The 17448-nt window shown below is 39.2% G+C and overlaps 1 long non-coding RNA gene across 3 annotated transcripts in view; it reads left to right on the top strand.

The window, feature by feature from the left end:
- Positions 1 to 17448, top strand: part of LOC149122234 (uncharacterized) — a 335113-nt gene that overhangs the window by 171226 nt on the left and 146439 nt on the right. Inside the window, exon 3 of one of the 3 annotated variants that reach the window (XR_016220449.1) lies at positions 5687 to 5822. The exons of the other annotated variants lie outside the window; for them this stretch is intronic. This is a non-coding gene — a long non-coding RNA (uncharacterized LOC149122234). Of the gene's footprint in view, positions 1 to 5686; positions 5823 to 17448 lie in introns of those variants that run through there. 3 annotated transcript variants of the gene reach the window in all.

The raw sequence follows: 17448 nt of genomic DNA, 5'->3' as shown, positions 1-17448 counted from the left end.
TGTTTGTTGATTTCTTTAAGAGAGCCATTCTTACTGGATTGAGGTGAAACTTCATTGTGGTTTGGATTTACATTTTCCTGATGGCTAGTGATCCTGAGTGTTTTTTCAAGTGTCTATTGGCCGTTTAAATTTCCTCTTTTGAAAAATGCCTGTTCAAGTCCTTTGCCCATTTCTTTTAATGATTTGTTTGTTTTGTTGTTGTTGAGTTTCTTGATCTCTTTACAGATTCTGGATATTAACTTTTATCAGTTGCAGACTTCACAAATATTTCTCCCATTCTGTCCATTGCCTCTTCACTTTGCTGAATGTTTGTTTTGCAGTGCAAATGTAATTCCATTTGTTGATTTTGACTTTGATTGCCTGTGCCAACATCTTGCAGAGTTTCCCCAATGTTCTCTAGTAATTCAATCATATTGGGTTGTAGATTTAGCTCCTTGTTCTATTTTGAGTGGATTTTTGTGCAAAGTGTAAGGCAAAGATCTAATTTTCCCAGCATCATGTGTTAAAGAGACTATCCTTGCACCAGGGATGGGTTTTAACACCTTTGTCAAAGATAAGTTGGTTGTAAATGTGTGGATTGATTTCTGTAGTTTCTGTTCTGTTCCATTTGTCTACACATCTTTTTTTTTTTTTTTTTTTTTTTGACAGTACCAGTCTGGTTTGATTATAACATGCCCTGTAGTGTGTCTTGAAATCTGGTATTGTGATGACTCCAATTTGTTTTGCTTGTGTAAGAATGCTTTAGCTATTTGAGGTTTCTTGTGTTTCCATATGAATTTTAGCATCATGTTTTGTAGATCTGAGAAGACTGTCAGGATTCTGATTGGGATCATATAGAATCTGTAAATTGCTTTCAGTAGTATAGATATTTTGATATTAATTCTTCCCATCCACAAATATGGTATATTTTTCCTTTTCTTGTGTTTTATTCTATTTCTTTCCTTAATGTTTTGTAATTTTTATCATAGAGGCCTTTGACGTCCTTTGTTAAATTTCTTCCAAGGTATTTAATTATTTTGTAGCCATTGTGAATGGAATTGATTTTAGAACTTCTTTCTCAGCCACAGCGTTTTCTGAGTATACAAAAGCTGTTGACTTGTGCGTGTTGATTTTATATCCTGCCATTTCACCAAGCTCCCTTATGAGTTCCAATACTCTCTCAGTGGAATCTTTTATTATCCTTATGTATAGAATTATGGTCTGCAAATAGGGATAGTTTGACTTCTTCCTTTCCAATTGGTATTTCTTTGTTTTCCTTTTCATTCCTAATGGCTCTGACTAAAACTTCTTTGACTATATTGAATAACAGTGGTGAGAGTGGGCAACTTTATGTGGTTACAGATATTATTGGCAATGTATCCAACATTTCTGTATCAAATAACATCCTGGCTGTGGGTTTGTCTTAAATAGCCTTGATTGTGTTGAGGAATGTTCCTTCTATACTCAGTTTACTTAAGGTATTCATCGTGAAAGGATAGTTGCTTTTTCTGGTTTAGGAATTGAGGTGATGCTGGCTTCATAAAGGAGTTTATGAGGATTCCCTCCCTTTCAATTCTTTGGAATAGCTTGAGGAGAATTGGAATTTGTTCTTTTTAAATGTCTGATAGAATTCAGCTTTAAAGTCATCTGATCCTGGGCTTTTCTTTGTTGGGAGGGACTTTATTACTAATTCGATCTCTGTTTTGGTTATTGGTCTTAGTTATCTTTGTCTTCATGACTCAATTTTGGTAGATTGTATGTATCCTGGAATCTATCCATTTTGTCTGTATTTTCGATTGTTTGCATGGTTTTTTTTTGTTTGCAGTAATTTCTAACTGTTTGCAGTAATTTCTAATGATTCTTTGTATATCTGTGGTATCTGTTGTTAAATTTCCTTTTTCACCTCTTATTTTATTGATTTGGGTCTTCTACCCCTTTTTTTGCTTAGTTGGGTGAAGTGTATCAATTTTGTTTATCTTTTCAAAAACACTAGCTCTTCATTTCACTGATATTTTTCATTTTTTTTGTTTATTCTCTAATTTTAATTATTTCTTTCCTCCTCATAATTTTGGTTTTGGTTTTGGTTTGTTGTTCTTCTAGGTCGGTCCCTGAGATGCATTGATAGCTCATCTGTATGGTGCCTTCAGATTTCTTGATGTAGGCACCTATTCTTTTTTTTTTTTTTTTTTTTTTTTTGACAGGCAGAGTGGACAGTGAGAGAGAGAGAGACAGAAAGGTCTTCCTTTGCCGTTGGTTCACCCTCCAATGGCCGCTGCGGCCGGCGCACGGTGCTAATCTGATGGAAGGAGCCAGGTGCTTCTCCTGGTCTCCCATGGGGTGCAGGGCCCAAGCACCTGGGCCATCCTCCACTGCACTCCCTGGCCACAGCAGAGAGCTGGCCTGGAAGAGGGGCAACCGGGACAGAATCTGGCACCCCGACCGGGACTAGAACCTGGTGTGCCAGCGCCGCAAGGCGGAGGATTAGCCTAGTGAGCTGCAGCGCCGGCCCGGCACCTATTCTTATAAACTTTCCTCTTAACACACTTTTTGCTGTATCGCCTAAGTTTTGATATAATGTATTGTCATCTTTTCCAGATTTTTTTTATTTCTCTTTTGATTTCTTCTATGACCTACTGTTTATTCAGGAACATGTTGTTCAGTCTCCATGTGTTTGCATTTGTTCTTGAGATTCTTGAGTTGTTCATTTCCATCTTGATTCCCTTGTGGTCAGAAAAGATATATGGCAATATATATTTTTTTAAGTTGCTAATACTTGCTTTAAGGCCTAACATAGCATCTATCCTAGAGAAATTTCTAAGCACTGCTGAGAAAAATATGTATTCTGCCACTGTGTGATGAAAGATTCTCTAGATATTAGTTAGGTCTGCTTGGTCCATATTGTGAATTAACTCTGTTGCTGTTTTGTTGATTTTGTGTCTAGTTGATCTGTCCATTTATGAATGTGGGGTGTTAAAGTCTTCCATTACTATTGTACTGGAGTCTATGTCTCCCTTCAGATCCATAAATTCAGATTTTAAGGCTAAAATACTAAATCCAGGTTAAAGGAGAGTTGTGGATGTAGGTACATTTGGCTGACCAAAGTTGAATAATAACATCATAAAATAAATCTATTTGGGTATTTGTAAGAGTTGTTCAATATTAAAGGGTATTATAATGGGTTTTGTAATTTTAGTCATTTTAAGAGTGAAATAAGTGAAATTAAGTGAAATAAGTGAAATTAAAATAAGGCTAAAACTTTAAATATTTATAAAGGTAGATGTAAAAATAGTCAATAGGCATATGAAACATGCTGAAAATCACAAATCAATTAGGAAATATTGGCTCCAGCATTTTGATGTAGCATCCCATATGGTTGCCAGTCCTTGTCCTGGCTTCTCTACTTCCAATCCAGCTCCCTGCTTATGGCCAGGAAAAAGAGGCAGAAGATGGCCCAATTGTTTAGGTTCCTGCCACCCATGGGGGAGACCCAGATTAAGCTTCTGGCTCTGGCTTTGCCTAGCTTTGGCTTTGAGGCCATCAGGAGAGTGCACCAGCAAATGGTAGACCTCTCTCTGTTTCTCCTTCACTCTGTAGTACTGATTCTCAAAATAAGTAAGTCTTTTTTAAAAAAGGGGAAGTAGGTATGAATCAAAAGCACACTGAGTTATCTCCTCGCAGCTTTTAGAATCACCATGATCTAAAATACAAAAGATAACAGGCATTACTGAGGATGTATAGAAAAGGGAATATTTACACACTGTTGATGGGAATTTAACCCAATTATCATATTCAGAATCAGTGCCTTTGGGACATGATTAGGTTGGATTAAATTGTGTGGATAGAGTCCCTGTTACCTAGTCATTGTGACTTTATAAGGAGTGACATTAAGAGACATGCACCCCCTCTTTCCATGTGATTTCTCTGTGCTACCTTGGAACTCTGCCTGCAAGAACATCTTCACCAGAGGCCCAACCAGTGGGGCTGCTGGATCTTGTACTGTAAACCTCCAAAACTGTAAGACAAAATGAACCTCTTCCCTTTCTATGCTGTTTGTTGTAGGGATGACATTGTATCAATGAAAAACTAACTAGGGTGTAGACTCACTGTTGAACTAGTTTTGTTTGAATGTGATTATTCAGATTTACTTAAGTGAATCTAAAAATGAAAGCTTATGTACTCTGTTTAAAAGATGAGGCAACATGGCCGGCGCAGCAGCTCAATAGGCTAATCCTCCGCCTTGCGGCACCGGCACACTGGGTTCTAGTCCCGGTTGGGGTGCCGGATTCTTTCCCAGTTGCCCCTCTTCCAGGCCAGCTCTCTGCTGTGGCCAAGGAGTGCAGTGGAGGATGGCTCAAGTCCTTGGGCCCTGCACCCCATGGGAGACCAGGAGAAGCACCTGGCTCCTGCCTTTGGATCAACGTGGTGCGCCGGCCGTGGCAGCCATTGGAGGGTGAACCAACGGCAAAGGAAGACCTTTCTGTCTCTCTCTCACTGTCCACTCTGCCTGTCAAAAAAAAAAAAAAAAAAGATTAGGCAACATACTCAGGTGCAGAGTTGGTCTTCAATGTGCGTGTGATTGTGTGTGCATGCATTTTTGTATTCACTTGCTTACTTCCTTTATAGCTTGAGAAAAATTTGAACTAAATTCCCTTGAGTTCCTTGAAAAGCAAAATTTAATGAATTTTTGAAGGGCAGGGAGGAGAGAGAAAGAGAATATGAATGAATGAGAATGAATATTAGAAAATGAGAATTAATGAATATGAATGGGAATGAATGGGTTCATTCATCCACTGGCTCACTTTCCAAGTGCCAAGGCTGGGTCAGGCCAAAGCTAGGAGACCAGAACTACATTTGGATTTTCCATGGGGGTAGTAGAGACCCAAGCACTGCAGCCGTCACCTGCTGCCTCCCAGGGTGTGCATATGCAGGAAGCTGGAATCAGAAGTCAGAACTGGAACCAGGTACTCTGTCACAGCTGTGAGCATCCTAAATTGCGACTTTACCAGTGTCAAGCCACCCACACATAACAGGATTTAAAGAAATAAATATTAAATGTGTTTTTCAAAGTGTACTTTTTTTTTTAATTTTTTTGACAGGCAGAGTGGACAGTGAGAGAGAGAGAGACAGAGAGAAAGATCTTCCTTTGCCATTGGTTCACCCTCCAATGGCCGAAGTGGCCGGCGCGCTGTGGCCGGCACACCACGCTGATCTGATGGCAGGAGCCAGGTGCTTCTCCTGGTCTCCCATGGGGTGCAGGGCCCAAGGACTTGGGCCATCCTCCACTGCCCTCCTGGGCCACAGCAGAGAGCTGGCCTGGAAGAGGGGCAACCGGGACAGAATCCGGAACCCCGACCGGGACTAGAACCCGGTGTGCTGGCGCCACAAGGCGGAGGATTAGCCCAGTGAGCCACGGCGCCGCAAAGTGTACTTTTTAATATTATGAATGTTAGTAGCTTAAACACAGAATTTATTCTGTTAATTTGATTTGCATCATTTTTCAATTCTATAATTTGTTCATAAGATATATGATTAATATTTCTCCTCGTGCTAATTTGCTCATGATTTCTTCTGACGTTTTTATTCTCTGAGTATACTTTGAGTTATTTTGTTGTTTGAATGTTTTAAGTAATTGTTTGTAGACTGATAATTACCTTTCAAAATATTATAGATTTTATCTTTATGAAGAAAATATACATTTTTATTTCAGGATTTAACATGGGAAGCAAGATACACAGCAGACCCATAGAATGGCAGATGTCCTAAACAGCACTCTGGCCTCAGAATCAGCCCTTAAGGCATGCGGATCTGGCTGAAGAGCCCATGAGAGTATTACAGGCATCAAAAGCCAAAACACTCTGGCAAAAAAAAAAAACAAAAAAAAAACAAAAAAAAAAAAACCAAACCAAACCTAAATGAAAGATCTCCATGAGTGAGATCCCAGGGAAAAGAACAGGTCATGGTCATCAAAGAAGGAGGTACCTTTCTCTGAAGGGAGGAGAGAACTTCCACTTTGACTATGACCTTGTGTAAATATGATCAGTCGGTGAACTCAAAAGGCTTCCATAGCCTTGGCAGCTCATGACAAGAGCCTAGGGTGATTACTGATGCTGTAAACAAGAGTGTCAATTTGTTAAGTCAACAACAGGAGTCACTGTTCACTTACTCCTCATGTAGGATCTCTTTCCTTAATGTGCTGTACATTGTGATTTAATGCTATAACTAGTACTCAAACAGTATTTTTCACTTTGTGTTTCTATGTGGGTGCAAACTGTTGAAATCTTTACTTAATGTATGTTAAACTGATCTTCTGTATATAAAGAGAATCGAAAATGAATCTTGATGTGAATGGAAGAGGGGAGGGAGAGGGAAAGGGGAGGGTAGCGGGTGGGAGGGAAGTTATGGGGGGGAAGCCATTGTACTCCATAAGCTGTACTTTGGAAATTTATATTCATGAAATAAAAGTTTAAAAAAAAAACAACTTCAGGATTTATAACTTACTTCCTAAGAATATTTACATCCACTTGTAAAAATTCACATAATAACAATAAATGCAAATGGCATGCCTACTGCTATATTGTTCATATATTTAGATTGATTAGATACAGTGATGGAACCTTACTTTAGACCAAATTTTTTTGTTCTGTATAATTTGAGAGATGCCAGAAAAGACACTAAATTAGTTGTTCACTTTTTTAGCCTTCCAGAGGTTAAAGCCAATAGAAAGACCAAACAGCAGTTTTTGGCTTATCACTAAAACCTAAGTCAGATTCGATACTTCCTAGTTATAACACAGAGAACGGAGGCACTTAATGGATCAATAGTAAAGTGTTTTCAAGACATTCTCTCCAGGAGCCTGCCTCTTACTTAAGCTCTTTAGCTCACTATGCAGCTACAAGAACACTTCAGCCTCACAGATGATATAGTTGAAAAAGCAGACCTGCAGGGTTAGTTACTATGTGGTGTGAATCAGTCATAGTCCTCAAGAGAAACAGAGCCAATAGGAGAGATACAGATATTTATTTTAAGAACTTGACTGACATGGTTGTGGAGGGAGGCAAGTCTGAAATCTGTAGGACAGAGCTGCAGGCAAGAAATGATCATTCATCTCTTTTTCCTTTTTGAAAAATGACTTAGTGACAATTTTAGAATTCATGTAGTAGAATGTTCAATTTGTTTATTATTTACATTTAAGCTGTTTGTTTTTAGATACCTATGGGTAGTCTTCTATGAGCAGTAATGAATTGTCTGATACTTTTATCTTCCCCATCCTCTCCCCCACTTTGTGTTTAAATTGTTATTCTTTAACTTCTGATTAATGTCTTGAGGCAATCAGAATGCTTAATCATACATAACATTTATACTTAGGACTTGTTTAATCCTTGCCATTAGATGTATTATTCAGGTTAGTTCTTTGAATTCTTTGTTTGAAACTTTTTGCTGTAGGACACAGGACGATGTACGCAGGCCTGGTTTTCCAGCTTCACAACAGGTTGGTTGTGAGCTTTATTCCAGTTTGGAGAGATATGAGATCTTTGTCTTATCTCTCCTTTCCTTGTGAATCTTAAATAACTTGTTCTAATGTCTTCTGATGTAAAATGTCAATGTGAATTGATCTATTTTTCTGGATGGTGCATATAATTATTTTACTTTGTCTCTTTTGTCCTTCAAATCAGGATTGATTTATTTTAGAATTTAAACAGTTAATATGAAAAATTTGAAATAAATCTTAATGTGTAGAGAACAAAGACAAATAATCAAAAACAAATTCTTTTTTACTTCATTTTTATTTTAATTAGTTTTTAACAGATTCACTGTGATTTGTTCTCAGTATGTTTGACATTCTTGCCAGTATCATCTTTTCTAGGATCAGTATAAATGTCCAGATCTCTTTGAAACTACTTCTTTCTGATATGATTCATAACAGTTGTAGATTAATTGTTGGTCCTCCCTTTTTTAAATAAAAGAAAACAGTGTATTTTTATTTACTTGAAATGGTTCACTCCCCAAATGCTTGGGACAGCTGGAGCTGAGCAGCCCAAGCCAAGAACCTGAAACTCTAGCTGGGTCTCTGTTTGGGTGGCAGGGTCCCAAGCCTTTGAGCCATCATGTACTGCCTTGCTGGATGCACTAGCGGAAAGCTGGGTCAGAAGTGGAGTTGCAGGGACCCGAACTGGCACTCTGGTATGGGATGTGGGTGTCCTAAGTGGTGGTTCAGCTTGTTCCACAAGACCCCCTTCAGATCTTTTCTTTTTATATTTAGGCAGTCCCTAATCTGTTTCCAAGGCTCAGAGGGCAGGATTTGCTAGTCAGCACCCACCCATTATGGCCCAACATTTTTGCATGTTCATATTTTTTTTTCATTTTTATTTAATGAATATAAATTTCCAAAGTACGGCTTATGGATTACAATGGCTTCCCCCCCATAATGTCCCTCCCACCCGCAACCCTCCCCTTTCCCATTCCCTCTCCCCTTCCATTCACATGAGGATTCATTTTCAGTTCTCATTATATACAGAAGATCAGTTTAGCATACATTAAGTAAAGATTTCAACAGTTTGCTCCCACACAGAAACATAAAGTGAAAAATAATAGATGATTTTTTAAATGATGATGAAATCAGATCAGACCTATTGTCATGTTTAATCCCAGTGAGAGTCAAGTTGGGAGTTGATAATTTCTTCTTTTTTTTTTTATTTTTTAACAGAAGATCAGGTTAGTATACATTAAGTAAAGATTTCAACAGTTTGCACCCCCATAGAAACACAAAGCGAAATATACTGTTTGAGTACTCGTTATAGCATTAAGCCTCAATGTACAGCACATTAAGGACAGAGATCCTACATGAGGAGTAAGTGCACAGTGACTCCTGTTGTTGACTTTACAAATTGACACTCCCATTTATGGCATCAGTAATCTCCCTATGCTCCAGTCATGAGTTTCCAAGGCTATGGAAGCCCCTTGAGTTCTCTGATTCTTATCTTGTTTAGACAAGGTCATAGTCAAAGTGGAGGTTCTCTCCTCCCTTCAGAGAAAGGTACCTCCTTCTTTGATGACCCATTCTTTCCACTGGGATCTCACTCCCAGAGATCTTTCATTCATTTAGGTTTTGTTTTGTGTGGGTTTGGTTTTTTTTTTTTTTTTTTTTGTTAGAGTGTCTTGGCTTTCCATGCCTGAAATACTCTCATGGGCTTTTCAGCCAGATCGGAATACCTTTAGGGCTGATTCTGAGGCCAGAGTGCTGTTTAGGACATCCGCCATTCTATGAGTCTGCTGAGTATCTCGCTTCCCATGTTGGATCACTCTCCCCTTTATTTATTCTATCGGTTAGTATTAGCAGGTACTAGACTTGTTTATGTGCTCCCTTTGACTCTTAGTCCTTTCATTATGATCAATTGTGAACTGAAATTGATCACTTGGACTAGTGAGATGGCATTGGTACATGCCACCTTGATGGGATTAAATTGGAGTCCCCTGGTATGTTTCTAACTCTACCATTTGGGGCAAGTCAGCTTGAGCATGTCCCAAATTGTACATCTCTTCCCTCTCTTATTTTTAAGATAGGTATGTAACAGTTCAAAAATTCATGTGAGTTGTCATATTTTGGATTACTAATAACTGAGAGATGCAGAAAGTGTTTTTGGCTGAGTCCTTGGTTAAAGGTTGATTATGATTATGACCTTTACTGAGGAAAGTAGAAAACAAAGCCTTGGTGAGGGTTGTGAATATCAGTCAAGGGGTGCATGGTTTCAGGAGAGATGATCATCACAACAAATGAGAAATCATACATTTGTTCAGAGTCAAGATAGCAGGTCGTAGCCTGAACTGTAGTGCAATAATGATAGCAGAAACAGGGCTACGAGTTCTCAGGTTGAGTATTGTTTTCCTCAGCCAATCATAGCCCCACACAACTCAGAATAAGTAGTATACATTCTATACACGTGGAGGGAAAATATCATCTGGTTTATACTTCCAGGATAAGATCCAGGGCTTTTGAAACTTCCCTCTGTAAAGCGTTAGTTGCATAAGGACTTGCCTAATTTCTACAAGAAAGCCGAGGACCTCTGTAAATCCTTATAGTTAGCTGGTTTTTTACTGCTAAACCCACAGGTAAATAAAAATGGACTGTAAAAACCTCAGAAACCGTTGCATTCTGAGGACTTGAGGAAGGCCACGGACTGCAGAGGAGGTCCCCAAGCTAACAGAAAGTCCACCCTCTGTGGACAGCGCCACATGCAGGCCGTGCTGCATTCTGCTCACGGTAGTCACTCTGCTCAACTCCATTTGCGCCCTCAAATATTTTTCCTCTGCTTTCCAGCTTATACCTTTGATTGGTTCTTCTTAGCTAATACCATTCCCACACATATTCACACTTTAATTATCCGTGTATACCACCCTGAAAATGTATGTATAAAAGCAGCATCTAAATTAGTCTCTAAATATCTAAAACTGATCTTTCTACATTTGTACCACTTGGAGCTGCCCTGTGGATGATTGAGTCAAGTCAAACTCCTGGTCACTTAATTCGGATTTATAGTGAACCTCAATGTGAAGTTCATCCTTCATATCCTGACTTGGTTAATGAACCAATTTACTTAGTCACCTATGTCTGAAATGTAATTTCTCCTTTTTTTGTCTCCTGGAACCAGTTAGCCCACAGCATTTGTTCATATTTAACCTATACCTCTCAAATAAACCTGTATTTCTGCATATCCAGTAAAACTGTATAAATTCACATCCTTGTAATCTCATTTTGAATAATGCAAGAATCTTTTTGTTAGCAACTCCTGGCTGCTCACCCTTACCCCACATTACTGAAAAGACCGACCTCTTACTTTCTTGTCTAAATTATCTCTATTTTCTAGAAAATATTCAAGTACTTAGCGTGATCTACATTTCCATTCATGCTCCTTTACTAATCTTATTTTTCTCCATTCTCTGGAATAATTTTTATACGTAAGGTAACCATGTGTAACAGTTTAACTACTTCATACCCATTAAGACTCCTCTCATGTGACACCTACTCTGAGATTTGTGGAAATACTTACTGTTACATTTGGGCAAAAGTAATTCATGGCAAATCTCTTATAGTTACTCACATAATATCAAAATATCTGGTTAACTTCTCAATTCTTCACTTAAACATAACTTCCTGTTTTATATATGTGCGTATTAAAACCCAGTAATATACTTACTTACAGAGCTTAGAAAATTGAATGCAGCATATTATTATGCATATATATATATATATATAGTGTTATTGAAGTAACAATTTGAAATAATAAAGTAAAGGCCTGGAGTGGAAAAGTTTTCAGATTTTCTGCATTAGAAGGTTTCATTGAATAAGCAAGTTTTGGGAATTCTTCATACAGTATCTGTAGTGAATAATTAGACCATCGTTTGTCCAAACTCTTTTTGAGCAGAGATGATTTATATTCTATTTATTGTTTTGAAGTTATTAAAAATGGTTAGCATTTTGGAAGTACTTATGAATAAAAAACCTGTAGACTGAGTAAATATTTTGATAACATAGTAATCCATGTTGCTATGGAGATAATACATTTTATAATGTTATATTATATAGTTGAAAATTGCCTTTTCAAATTAATCAAATCCACATGCCTCTTATTTCATATCCCTTAGAGACTGAAAATGTAAGAGTGATTTGAAGGCAATATGAATTTCATAGTAAAAGAAATTACAGATCAGTTGACTGTCAAAGAAAGGTAAACTTTGGTGTCAGATTTAAAACAAAAAGCATCATTTTTTTTTTTAAAAATCAAGTTTCTGAATGAAGTGTTTGATTAGATATGTGTGTGCACATGCATATACATGCATATTTACGAATTTAACATGCTTAAGTAAAAAGTAGTAAAATTTTATTCAGAATTCCTTCTTTGTAATTCTAAAGCCTAATTTTGTTTTATTGCATAACTCCACTTCTCAATATCTTTCTTAAATCTCCCACATTTAAACTGTATTTCTGCATTCTATATAGTTCAGATCCATAATTTTTGTTCCAGTAACTGATTGAGAGGGCTTGACGAAACATGGTAAGTAGTACCAGACGTATGAAATAGCTCCTGTCCTGAAAAAGCTTCCTTCCTAAAGCCAACTAAATATATCCATCAATGTGAAAATTTTTTACTAGAATTCTGCTAAGATCCTGTAGCTTGAAGATGAATTCCATGAGGTGCTGTGCTGTAGAGACGTAGGCTTTGCGGTCCGCAGAACTCTTCCTATTGAGCATGATATTTATTCTTGTGGTTGTGTATGTTCCTGTGTTATACTCTGCAGTATTGCTATCTATCTTACAACGTCCTTGTGAAAGGTAAGTAAAACAAATGGATATGAAGCACTCAGATTGAATGTTCAGTGTCTGTTGTTATTTTTGATACTGGAAGTCCTGGTATCTGGAGCTCCAGTTTCTACTTTAACTCTTTATTGGAACTTCAAGATGAATGAAGTTAATTCCTGGGCATACATGCTTCAGTTACCTTGAAAAAAGATTATTTGAGAGGAGGGGGATGGGCAAGAGCGACGGAGGAAGGGCAAGAAGAAAGAAAAGAGAAGGAGTTTTCCCATCTGCTGGTTCATTCCCCAAATCCTCCAACAGTCAAGGCTGGACCAGAGCCAAAGTTAGAAACTGTGAACATAGTCTCCTAAGGGGATGGCAGGGACCCAGTGACATGAGTCATCAAAGCTGCCACCCAGGGTTGGCATTAGTGGGAAGCTGGAAGCTGGAACAGGGAATTGAACCCAGGCACTCTGATGGGGCACATAGGCATGTTAACCATTAAGGCTAAATACTCACTCTGCCCAGTTGCATGTAAAGAGCACTGACTTTCCTAAGACACATTCATCTCAATCATATTTCCCCTACCCTGGATCTTCCTTCAACCACTTGTGTGTGTATTACTTTATATGAATACATCCCCTTAAGTTAAGGTGAAATGATATCCCCTTTGGAAACATCTGTTGCTAGTAGGCTGGGCTTAAACCATGTGTGAGCTTTATAGGGTCTGGCTGTTATGCTGACAGTGACAGGCTTTCTTCCCAGGGATAGGTTTTCAGTTAGCCAAAAGGTTTAATGTCTTTTAAAATTAAATAACAAAATGTGTTAAAATAACTGCAAGTACGTTTAGTATTTCACTGTTCATACTAAAGTAATCAATAGACTTCAGAATCATTCTTTGGGCTAGATGTTTGGTGCAGTGGATAAGAGGTCTGCATCCCATAATGGGATGTGTGCGTTCAAGCACCAGATCCATTTTTTGTCCAGCTTCATGTTAGTGAGTACTCTGGGATTCAGCAGGTGATTGTTCACGTCCCTGGATCCCTGCCACCCATGTGGGTGACCCAAAAAGTGCAGATTTTTAGGAAATGAAGCAATGCATGGGAATGTGCTCCATTCACTCTCTGCCTTTCTAATAAATAAATAAATAAACACTTAAAAAGTTTTGTATTATACAAAAATTAAAAATTAGACCGACTGTGGTTACCACATAATACATAGATATTAATTTCTAAAGTTTTTAAATTAATTTATCAGTGACTTCTTTCTTGTTTCGTGTTTCATTTCCTCTTCTTGCCTTTCACACTTTAGTTTCATTTCTTCAGATCTCTGTGTCATTTATTTTATTCATTTCATTTTGTCTTCCTTTGTTTCTTTCAACTACTGGGACCTCTCCATTGGCTTTATAAATATTCTCCAGCAAGAAGTGACTTATTTTTCACTCACTATATTATTTTCTTTCCTGAACATTTCGACAAGCCAATATACTCTCCTATGAATATTCTGTCACATGGAAAGCTAAAGCTTCGAAGGTGGTATCTGTCATTTCGCCTCATTCCTTCTGGCTCTGGGCCTGCTTAAAGTTCAGTGTTTTCCTGCCCCCAGATCAGTAGCTGCTTTTTTTTTAGCAAAAATATTCACCTGGGTACCTCTTGATCTGTGAATTTTTCACTGTAGAATTAAATTACAGCAGTTGGCATAAGTCATTGCTGAAAGTAGGTAACTTTTATGCAAGGGAGATGCAAATAGCTAAAGTTAAAGCAGCAAGTCATTTTTCACTATTTTTACCAGCTTTTCCATTATGAACAATTCATAAATTTTGAATTATTTCTGTTGGGACCAATTATAAATGAAACTTTTTTTGTCATTTAATTTGCATTTGGGTTTCCTCTACACTGTGTTTCTTTCAACCTACACTAGAAGAGTATAGAATTGAGGCAATCTCATTGAACAAAGGGATCACATTAGGTTCATTTGTTAAATCGTACCTTTGCATGGTTTATCTGAATGTAAATGTCTCCAATTTACTAAGGAAAGTTAAGTGATAATTTTAATTAGATTAATAAAGCTTTCTAAAACATTAAATTGTGTACCTAATCTGACTCTTCTTTTTTTTTAAATGTGATGATTTTTTTTAAAGATTTCTTTATTTGAAAGGCAGAATTAGAGAGAGGCAGAGACAGAGAGAGTCTTCCATCCAGTGGTTCACTCCCCAGTTGGCTGCCACAGCTGGAGCTGCACCGATCTAAAGCCAGGAGCTTCTTCTGGGTCTTCCACAAGGGTGCAAGGGCCCAAGGACTTGGGCCATCTTCTACTGCTTTCGCAGGCCATAGCAGAGAGCTGGATCAGAAGTGGAGCAGCCAGGATTTGAACCAACACTACAGGCTGTGGTTTACCCACTCTGCTATAGTGCCAGCCCCTAATCTGACTCTTAATAATTTCTCCAAAGATGCTACTTGTGTTCACTCACACAGAACAAACTTTCCAGGTATCTTTGCAGGCTGCTGTGCTGCAGAGCTTTGAACTTGCCGCTGCCACTCCAATGGCCTTCTCAGCTTCCTGAGAACAGGCAGACTTCAGCCTCCTCGGTGGAAGTGTGCCTTTGTGGAGAAATTCAACCTTGAACTAAAGACTGGAACTTGTCTATGCACTCAGAGCTTCCTTCAGTTTTGCTTTGTAGCATTTACCCCAAGTGCAGCCAAGCACATGTGGTGTGATTATTTAGCTGTGTCTTCCTTGTTTGCAGTGTTCCATGTCAGTTGTGCAGTTCATTGCTGGCTTCTCAGTTCTTAGCACTTAGAGTTTGTCTCAAGTCTGGGACACACTAAGTTATTTTTTGATTAATGGTATATGGATTAATTTTTAATTTTTTGAATTAATGAATATTCTATTAATGCATAAAATGATATTAGGCTAAGAGGATGTAAATATGATTTATAATTTGTCATAAATTACATAATACTATCCGTCATACAGTTTTAGAGATTATACATGTAAAAGGATGAACCTGATGACAATCACCTTTTAAGAAATGTCGTTTGTGGTTACTGTTGAGTTCTTTCTCAGCAATCCTCCCTCTCAACACTGTTGTTGGCTTCTAAGATTTTTAGTGCTCTGGGCCCTGTTTCCAGATGCTTCCCTAGAGACAGCAGTTATTTTTCTTCTTTTCCCTTTTGGCTTTCGTGTGTGTTGCCCAGCAATTTAAGGCTCTTTCTGATGAGGAGAGGCGATCTGAGTGAAGTTTGGACTCCAGCATCCCCCTTCTCTCTGTTATTCTTTTTCTCCATCTCAACACACAATTTTTTGTGTGATCCCCGGATGTCCAGAAATAGTCCGCGGTGGCGTCGCTAGGCGGAGGTTTTTACTTTCGGTTTTGACCAGGGGGCTTTCCAACGGGCGGGGCTCTCTGGAGGCGGAGGGATCGAGGTCGCGGTAAACAACAAGATGGCGCCAGGACCCCCCGCAGTGAGTCTGCCTGCCTGCCTGTTGTGTGACACCTCACCTGATTGGCTGAAGGACGCGTGCCCTTCACGTGAACAGAGACCGGATTGGTGTGCCTGATGCATGGACTCTAGCTTGCTCCTGATTGGTTGCATTTTGTATATAAGCCGCGGGTGTAAGGAGGAAGCTCTCTCTCTCCTCTCCTTTCCTCCTCCCTCTCTACCTCTGTCACGTTTACTTTCTCTAATAAAAAGTCTACTGAAGACCGATAAATGTCGTTCATTCTTTTCTTGCCCGAGAAACCGTTGTCGCGGGCCCTGGGTTGAGTCTGCTGGCCAGACTCCCCGAGACGCTCGTGGCACCTGGATACAAGATAGAGGGGAAGCTGTGGGACACACTGGTCACGTGGCAAAGACCCCCAGGAATTCAGCATCCTGTCAGTCTGCAGAACCTTCTTTAACACAATAATTTAAACCACCTGGCTGAAAGACAAGGATTATTTTCTTTCTTTCTTTCTTTCTTTCTTTCTTTCTTTCTTTCTTTCTTTCTTTCTTTCTTTCTTTCTTTCTTTCTTTCTTTCTTTCTTTCTTTCTTCCTTCCTTCCTTCCTTCCTTCCTTCCTTCCTTCCTTCCTTTCTTTCTTTCTTTCTTCTTTCTTTCTTTTTCTTTTTCTTTTTCTTTTTCTTTTTCTTTTTCTTTTTCTTTTTCTTTTTCTTTTTCTTTTTCTTTTTCTTTTGACAGGCAGAGTGGACAGTGAGAGAGAGAGAGAGAAAGGTCTCCCTTTTCCGTTGGTTCACCCTCCAATGGCTGCTGCAGCCAGCACGCTGCAGCCGGCGTGCTGTGCTGATCCAAAGCCAGGAGCCAGGTTCTTCTCCTGGTCTCCCATGTGGGTGCAGGGCCCAAACACTTGGGCCATCCTCCACTGCCCTCCTGGGCCACAGCAGAGAGCTGGACAGGAAGAGGAGTAACCGGCATAGAATCCGGCGCCCCGAATGGGACTAGAACCCAGTGTGCTGGCGCCGCAGGCGGAGGATTAGCCTAGTGAGCTGTGGTGCCGGCCAAGGATTATTTTCTAACTGTTATGGAGGCTGGAAGTCCAAGACCAAGCTCTTGACAGACTTGGTTCCTACTAAGGCCTCTCCTCCTGGTCAGGAGATGGCTGTTTCTTCAATGTTGTCATGTGCTTGTGTGTGTGTGTGTGTACATACATACATACACACATGCCTGCTGTCTCCATCTGCTCAGATTCCCTCTGTTTTCAGGGCATCTGTCATATTGGATTTCAGCTTCCCTGTAAGTCCACTTTTTAAAAAATGTTTATTTTCATTTTACATGAAAGATGGAGAAACAGAGACAGAAATCTTCTATCAGCTGGTTCACTTCCTAAATGCCCTAAAGGCAGGGCTGGGCCAGGCTGAAGCCATGAGTTGAGAACTCAGTTGGGGTCTCCCAGCTACTGGGCTATCACCTGCTGCCCCTAGGATGCACATTAGCAAGAGGAGCGGGGCTTGAACCAAGTGCTCCACTATGGAATGCAGGTGTCCCATGCAGTGACTTACTGCTGCACCAAGCAGTTGCCTCTAAAGCTAACATTTTATCTTAGGTGCTTCCTTATAGGCATTATTTCTAAATATGATCGCATTCTGAGGTACTTCAGGCTAGAACTTCTGCACGTGAATTTGGGTTGTATCACAATCACATTTCCCACAGATGGCTTTTAGCAATGCATGAATGATT

The sequence above is a fragment of the Oryctolagus cuniculus genome, chromosome 14, assembly GCF_051225735.1.
Source record: "Oryctolagus cuniculus isolate XC-2025 breed Fujian yellow rabbit chromosome 14, ASM5122573v1, whole genome shotgun sequence".
NCBI classification, from domain to species: Eukaryota; Metazoa; Chordata; class Mammalia; order Lagomorpha; family Leporidae; genus Oryctolagus; species Oryctolagus cuniculus.
Note: the sequence above shows the minus strand (reverse complement) of the source record. Positions and strands in the feature narration are given on the sequence as shown.